This window comes from Macaca fascicularis, chromosome 3 (assembly GCF_037993035.2).
Source record: "Macaca fascicularis isolate 582-1 chromosome 3, T2T-MFA8v1.1".
In the NCBI taxonomy this organism is placed as follows: Eukaryota; Metazoa; Chordata; class Mammalia; order Primates; family Cercopithecidae; genus Macaca; species Macaca fascicularis.
In genome coordinates this window covers 78,177,033-78,185,702 of record NC_088377.1, presented here as the reverse complement: position 1 = coordinate 78,185,702, position 8,670 = coordinate 78,177,033, and the positions used below count along the sequence as shown (strand labels likewise).

Below are 8,670 nucleotides of genomic sequence, written 5' to 3'. Positions count from 1 at the left end.
CTCTATAGAACCTATGAATACTCATGGTCTTTTTTTGGAGGACATTCAATTGCCTCTAATAAAAACTAGTATATATTTAAATGTTAAGTCGATGTTATTTCTGATTACTGTACCTAAAGGTTTTTCCTGTCCACGGCCAAGTATAACAAAGTCAAACTTAATTGAATTTTTTGAAGTTCAAAGATATCATCATCTTTAACATTTCAAGAAATTAATTAGCCCTTTCGGCCTATTCCTATGTAATGCCTTCCCACCAACAAATGTTAATTTACCTTGTCCTTAATTTACATAATCACCACACAGCATAACCCAAGTCAAGGTAAAAAAGAATGGAAGCAGAGTCATACTGGTGATGTTGTTCATGTGATTTGAAAAATGCAAAACTGTCCCAGCTGCCAAACTAAATCTCTGGCCCTGTTTTGCATTTCCTGAAGTTCAGTGTTCTACCCGTAGTAGAAGGATGATTGACTTTCTAATCATGACCTCCGTAGGGATACAAGGTGATACATTGAAGACAGAAGCCAGTCTAGTCGTCTAGCGCACATCATTCTAGGAAGTTCTTTTTATTTTTGGAAAGAGGAGTCTCATTCTTGTCACCCAGTCTGGAGTGAAGTGGTGCCATCTCAGCTCATTGCAACCTTTGCCTCCCAGGTTCAAGTGATTCTCCTGGCTCAGTCTCCTGAGTAGCTGGGATTACAGGCGCCTGCCACCATGCCTGGCTACTTTGTTTTATTTTTGGTAGAGACCGGGTTTCACCATGTTGGGCAGGCTGGTCTCAAACTCCTGACCTCAGGAGATCTACCTGCCTTGGCCTCCCAAAGTGTTGGGATTACAGGCATGAGCCACCACGCCCGGCCGGAAGTTCTTTGGTTTATAGTTCCCACATCAGTGAATTGGTTGTGAATTGTGCTGCCGTAAGCCCAACCCAAAAATGTGAGTATTCACAGCCCCAGATCCCTATCCATATTAATCTATCCTCCCTACTCCAGAGTCCATCACCATAACAACCCATGGTCTGCAATAAACAGAGATGCCATCATCAAGAAAGGCAGCAGCCACACCTCTACAAAGATTAATGTTACCCACGATTCAGGGAGGTTTGTTTTCAGGACTCCTATGTGATTCTCTTGGAAGCTCTCAGTTTTCTGTACTTGTTAATTCCATGGAATCCTCCCTTGAAAATCTGCATTTGGATCAGGGTTCTCCTGAGGTCCTGCTGGCAGAGGTATTGCTTAGAGCCATGTGTTTTCTGCCTCTTTCATCATCAGTGAGTGAGCAAATACAAAGACAGCACAGATCATAAAAAATAAATATGAAGATGAATATATATATATATATACACACACACACACACACATTTATTTATTTATTTGCGATGGAGTCTCATTCTGTCGCCCAGGCTGGAGTGCAATGATGCGATATTGGCTCACTGCAACCTCCGCCTCCCAGGTTCTAGCCGTTCTCCTGCCTCAGCCCCCCTGAGTAGCTGGGATTACAGGCACGTGCCACCACGCCCGGCTAATTTTTTGTATTTTCAGTGGAGACGGGGTTTCTCCATGTTGGCCAGGCTAGTCTCGAACTCCTGATCTCAAGTGATGCTCCTGCCTTGGCCTCCCAAAGTGCTGGGATTACAGGCGTAAGCCACCATTCCCAGCCAGAAAAGAGTATTTTAACATCTACCTGTATCTATCTGGATCTTGGCTCACTGCTTCATATTTCATGGAACATCATTTCTGAGAGATTAATTGATACAAAACAGTCATGCACACCTCCATCTACACACACACACACACACGAGTACCATGGCAAACACGGTTTTGAAAACTGTCTCGTAATATGATTCCTTTGCATAGTGCTTTATTCTTTTGAGTCTTCTGAACATTCCTGCAGTGAAGAAACTGGTTTATCTAATTTAGTTTCCAAAACTTACTTGAGCACTGATGAGGAAGCAAATTTTAAAATCTCTGTGCATAGCTATGGAGTTATGAGATGAAAGGAAGTACAGCATATTACCAGAAATGTCACACTGAATAAAGGAATATCTCAGAGGACAAAAAGAGAAGGATGTGCTTTTTCCTGCAAGGAGGCACGGAGGTGTCCACCCACCTTATCTCCCTCGGCGTTCAGCTGGAGGTCCAGTTTGGCTCACGGCAATTCTTTTGCATACTTCCTTTATTCAGCTCACTGAAAATCACCAATTGATATCCATTTCTCAGTACTTTAGAAAGTACTGACAAAGTGTGAGGATTTTTCTGCCAAATGCAAACTCTCCTGGGAAGAGTAGGTAGGTAGGCCCTTGTCAGAGGTTTTCCAAGGTGTCATCATATAGGGAGCTGGGCATCGTTCACAGTGTACAGTAAAGGGAGGACTATCTCGAGTATCACGTACTGCATTGTAGAGCCTCTCTGAGAGTCCGATCTACGTGTGGGTAGGGTAAGAGCAGGCCGTGCCATAGGAAAGTAAGCTACAGGGGCTAAAGCCTTAGCTGGAGAAGCATGGACACCAGGCGCAGAACGCGGCTCCTCCTTAATCTTGTCATAGGCAAGCACTGCCTGCAGCTCTCTGTAGCAGAAAGAGGTTGAGCCTTAAAGTAGCACTTATTTATTGTGACATTCTGTTATGTTCTCTGGATAAATATAGGATTTTTGTTGCAAGAACTATTGATCCTTTCAAGCATCATAAATTCTCCCTAAGAAAAGAAACAAATCTGGGCAAATAAGCTAAGTTTTACTTTGTCTTTATAATCTAAATAATAAAAATCTATATACTTTAGAAACAAGATCACACAGAAACCCTTACTAAAAAAGCTTCCAAAAGTTATATTTTGCCATTTTAAAAATCTTAACTGTTGCATCCAACTACTAATTAGATTGTAAGATTCTGAAAGTTTCCTTGTAGCATTTTTTATTATGCCTGCAACAAAATTATATATATGTAAAATATATACATATGTATGTATATGATAAATGTTTTTCTCAACGAATGAGATTGCAGAGATAAATGTCTTTTCAAAATGCAACCATTACTAAAGATATATGATAACTTTTTTTCAACAGTAAGTTACGGTAGTTGGGCTTTTTCTGTTTACAAGGTTATTTCTGAGTTGTGAAAATTCTCTGTCCATGTATTTTCCTGTATTACCACATTCTTCTGTCATATCCCCCATTCAATCTTCGTTGCCACTGAGACAGACAGAAAACAGAAGAACACTTTTTTTTCTCACATCTGTAATGGAATCCTTAGCAGCAGACACTAACTGCTCCAGGTCTGCCAAACAGATGGATTTACTCTCCAACTTATTGCATCCTGTTTGTTTGTTTGTTTGTTTTTATGCTACATATCTTTTGTCACCGAATCCTATGGTATGAAGAGAATATAAAGTGTCTGTGGATATCGCAAACTTACAGTAAGCAAGGGGCCTACTGTGTGTTTCCCTTCTAGGCCCAGCAAAATATGAGCACAGAACATACACAAATATTTGCTGAATAAATAAATTAATGAGAACTTTTCTCCCAATCAAAATATTACTCTCAGAGCAGCTTGCTTTAGATATTTCCTAGAAGACATCAGATCACTCAGTATGACCTATTACTCCTTTAGCTTCCTCTAATGTGTCATTATTTATTCAGACTTTAGAGAAATTTTGAATTACCACAAATATCTGGACAATGGGGGATAAATTACCAGACTGTTAGTTTTCTCTTTATTTACTATTCTAGTAAAATACAATGTAACATATGTATCTTATGGTGGACCATGCATACCCTCCACTGAGTGAAGAGGAAGTGTCTGAGATAACCTTTCTAAAACCATAATTGGCCAATTATTACTTAATGAAACACACATCTACAGTGTTTACTAGTTTAGGCTCAAAATAACCAGACTTTACCTTGGTCAAAATCAGAACCATTTTAACCTTGCAAAAGTTATTTCTTAAATCATCTTTTTGTATGTTTAAAAGAGAAAGTCTTACAAGATATATTGAATTATAGATATTAAAACAAATATGTTTTCAAAACCCTTGACAGGAAATGTTAACCTTTTCTAAGCTAGGGCTAGAGCTATTTATTTTGCTTCACAGGAAACAGTACAGATTAGCCAAAATCATGATGCTAACATATGCTATGAGTAACTCGGATATGAGTCTAGTTTAAGAGCATATGATCTTTCTTTTTTCCTATCTACAAGGTGCAGGGTTACTTATCCAAAAGAAGTGTTCACCATGGAAAGTAATTGACCAACTGGCAGGCAGAATTGTGGCATCCGCCTGAGCTTCCATTAGGCAATCAATCTTGCTTTTCCTTTTCCTTACAAAGCCCATGCCACGGGCCCAAAGTTACTGGCAAGTTGCCCTGCTTGTCCCAAATAATAGGAGGAGGCTAGACTTTTAATACAGAGGTAACATAACTCTGAAAATGTCCCAGTGTTGTGTCAGCTGGGAAAGCTTTCAGTCGGTGTCGTTAGGCCCTTGCTTTCCCACCTGTGGTGAGGTGCATGCACGACCTCTCTCCCAGAACATTAGGGGAAGCGGCGTCCGCAGAACCCAGAGCTCCGTGCTGCTCAGGTGGAGCTGCCGCCATTAGTATTCCAGAGGTCTCCCGATGTGCTGCAGACAGCTCTGCAGCCTCAGCCTTCAATCTGGATCAGGGATGAGGCAGTTTACATTTAGTTTGGGAAATTGATGTTTAGTAGAGAAGAAGGTGTGATGGAGATGGAGGGATACATAATGAAAAACACTGTTTAATGTTATGGTTGTGAACATGGGCATTTAGATGATAATTTTGATGTTCCTGATGGTATTTCAACAGCAACAGAGCTACCAGACCAGTGTGCTCAAACACATCCTCAACACAAGGCATTTACTGCTCCCGTGTCATATCCAAAGAAGAGCTTGCCTCGTGGTTTATTCCCAGAAAGTCTGGTATAACAAAAGGCATGTGTAATTTACAATTGTAAGATTATTTAACACCATTATTTATATATTTTATGTTAAAATTTAAGTCCTGGTAATGTCTGAGGAGTTATTTCCTTATATGATGCATGATTTCATTCAGTAAAGAAAGTATGTAACACTTTCGATTATATATTCATTAATTCATCCATAAGTGTATACTTTACACTTACATAGTGCTAAGCTTCATGTAATATATATGCTCGGGACGCAGCAACACAATACTCTTCTATGATCCCTGCTTTCATGGTATTCCAAAACTTGTGACAAAGGCCAGTGATGGCCAGTGAGATGAGTTACAAAAGGACAAGGACATAGTGATGAAACGGACAATAACCCTGAGTTCCTAGAGGCTGGTAGATTTTATCAGTCAGAATAGTAAAGATACAGGTTTTGCTGTAGTCACAACTCCCGCTTGTCAGCTGATTAATATAACAGAAATTTACTTTACAATCCTTATACAGGTTCATTCTAGGTCAGCAGGAGTCTCTGCCCCTAATCACTTAAGGACATAGGCTAGGCAGTGGGGCCAGAATTATGCAGAGTGTCGGAGCAGCAACTACATGCTTTAGTTTCGTGAAAATATGTTCCTCTGTGTTCACAATCCTCTGACCAGGACTGGTCACACTGCCCTACCCAGCCACAAGGGCAGGTGTTCAGTATTCAGCGTGCTGGGTGGAAACAAGAGGTAGACAGCACGAATCCCAGTAATGACTAGATGGAGATCCTGCTTCAGAGTCACAGATGAATTTCCCCTTAACTCACAAGGCTTTATTTCTCCAGCTCATACATTATTCAACACCTCCTACAAATGGAAGAACTGTTTCCTGAGCCAACATGGCACTTATTTTTTTTATCCCTTAAGCCGTTTTATTAAAAAATATATTTCTTTTTGCCATCACCGTATCCCAGTTCTTGGCCTTCAATAAATATGTACTAAGTGAATTAATGTTTGGCTACACTTTGTGCCTGATGACAATGGCACTTGGCTGTGTGTGTTCCACGGAAATTCCTCAATACTGTTAACAAAGTGTTTACCAAATAAGATTGAACCAGCTTGGAATGTGTGTCTTCCCTTAGACATCTATAATAAGCATAAGCATATTACAAAATTTAACTACACAATAAGAGCTGTGCTATATAATGTCAGTTTAAGGGTTAGGTTCAGCAGTAGAGTAGTTTGCTGTTTGCTTGTTTTTAATCCTAGTTCCTTTATTAATTTTGGCAAAAGTCTTAATTTTTCTGGGCCTTAAATTTCTGTAAGTGTGTAATGGTGACAATAATATATACCTATGCTATTGTTTGAGTTAAATTATATGTTACATAATGTTCTTAGCCCAATATTAATAAATAAACGAAACAGCCAAGGTGCGGTGGCTCATGCCTTAATCCCAGCACTTTGGGAGGCTGAGGCAGGCAGATCACTTGAGGTCAGGAGTTCGAGACCAGCCTGGCCAACATGGCAAAACCCAGTCTCTACTAATAATACAAAAATTAACCAGGCGTGGTGGCAGGCGCCTGTAATCCCAGCTACTCGGGAGGTTGAGGCAGGGGAGTGGCTTGAATGTGGGAGGCAGAGGTTTCAGTGAGCAGAGATAGTGCTGTTGTGTGGCAGGCCAGGTCTCACTGACACAGGCCTCCATAACAACGGTTTCGCTACTGACTGAGTGGTTAAGTTAAATATTAAAAGCCAGTCCCCTTATACAAAGTCTGGGATGTAACAAAAGCCCGCTAAGAGTTTTTCCTAGGCCTTTTCTGGGCCTCAAACCATGACAAAAAGCAAGGAATTCTTAACAGGACCCATTTAGGATTAAATGAGTTTTACTGTGGGTCTGAAGAAACTCCCCAGGCCTCCACAAACAAGTTTATTGGGGGTCTGAAGGAACTCCCCAAACCTCCGTGATTTAGTAGGAGACAAGATGAAGGTAATCACCCCAGCACCTGGACCCATTTAGATTAAGTAAATTTACTTTGGCTCCAGGGGAAGGTCCTCAGGACTCAGACCTTAGTTATAGATTAGAAGAAGTTAATTACTTATGTCTTCAGATGAATACACACTTACAGAGAGACATATAGCTCAGAAGGTATATTGGCTCTGCAAAATTTTGTAATTTTGAGTTGGTCTGGCAATAATTTCCAGGCCTTCTCCCTGTAACCAGTTGCAGAAATAAAAGCTCTCTTCCTCCCCAGCTCATCTGCTTCTCCTTTTTTTTTTTGTTTTTTGTTTTTTTTTTAGACGGAGTCTCGCTCTATTGCCCAGGCTGTAGTGCAGCCTGGCAGATCCAGGCACCATCTCGGCTCACTGCAAGCTCCGCCTCCCGGGTTCACGCCATTCCCCTGCCTCAGCCTACCCAGTAGCTGGAATTACAGGCTCCCGCCACCACGCCTGACTAATTTTTTGTATTTTTAGTAGAGACGGGGTTTCACCGTGTTAGCCAGGATGGTCTCGATCTCCTGACCTTGTGATTCGCACACTTCGGTCTCCCAAAGTGCTGGGATTACAGGCGTGAGCCACCACGCTCGGCATGCTTCTCCTTATTGGGCCAGGAAAAATAGCAGCCCTATTCTCAGTTTGGTCTGGGAACCACTGTACTCCAGCCTGGGTGATGGAGTAAGACTGTGTCTCAAAAATAAATAAAATGATAAACAAATTAAAACTAATTTTATTAATTTTTATTGTTACTATTTTAGAGTGTCATAAATCACAGTTAACCACAAATTATTCTTGTTAGAAAATACACTTTTTTTGTGAAATTTGGCAGGAAAGTTTTTGTTTATATGGAATTCCATAAAGAGCCCTTGATGTAGTAAGAACTCATAAGGCACAGGATGCACCTGGTGCTTGGGCCCTGCGGGCGGAGCGGACTCGTGGACCTGGGGCAGCGCTCTGTCACTCTGGGAAGGAGGCGCTAGCCCGGCAGGCTGCGGATGGTGCTGGTGCCCTGCTGTAGCGCCAACGCCAGCTCCACACCGGTGAGGCCAGGACGGACTCCAGAGCCTCAGTGCGCTGAGCGCAGGCGCCCAGTACTCAGCAGAGCTGGCGCCCTGCAAGGCACTAGGACTCTGCAAGGACCCCACGAGGACCCCCACGAGGACCCCACAAGGACCCCCCAAGGACTCCACAAGGATCTCAGAGCCAGCTCCCTGCGAGGCCCCGGCACTCCCTGACCTGGCGGGGGAATCTTGGCCCCCGACGGTCTACGGCAGCTCCCCGCCGGCTCCCGGGATGGCCCGCAGCGTCCGCAAGCGTCTCCAGCCTCCATAACTGCAGGAGCTGCAGTCCAAGCCAGCTCCCGGGCTCCGGGAGAAACTGAGGCACGTGGCGCCCGGGCTGCTGGCAGGCGTGCAGAGGCGGGACGGGACACAGCAGGTCTGGGACGCGGCTGCTTCATCCCTGCCTTCTCCTTCACACACAGCCCTGGCCCCTGCCCCATCCCAGCCTAGGTCCCCCTCCGCGTCCCAGGGCTGGAGCGTCCGCCGTAGTTAGGTGCGAAGTTTGTGGAGGTGGACTGAGGAGTGTTGCCAGCCACCGCCTGGAAACTGCTGCTTAGGCCGCGGCCGCACAGCGAGTGCGCGTGCTTAGCTGCAGCGCCTCCTCTGGCACCGCGGGGCTACATGCGGGCGGCGGGGCCTGCGGACCGCAGGGAAGGACGACGACGGGGAAGAGTGCATATCCTCACTTTGCGCCAGGGGAAAACCGTGTTCGTCCACAGGTCAGG

The 8,670-nt window shown here is 43.5% G+C and overlaps 1 non-coding gene across 1 annotated transcript; it reads right to left on the bottom strand.

The window, feature by feature from the left end:
• Positions 1-3,151: 3,151 nt before the first annotated feature.
• Positions 3,152-3,283, bottom strand: LOC123572640 (small nucleolar RNA SNORA31). Its single transcript, XR_006697193.2, has one exon. It is a non-coding gene; the product is annotated as a small nucleolar RNA SNORA31 (small nucleolar RNA).
• Positions 3,284-8,670: the final 5,387 nt, after the last annotated feature.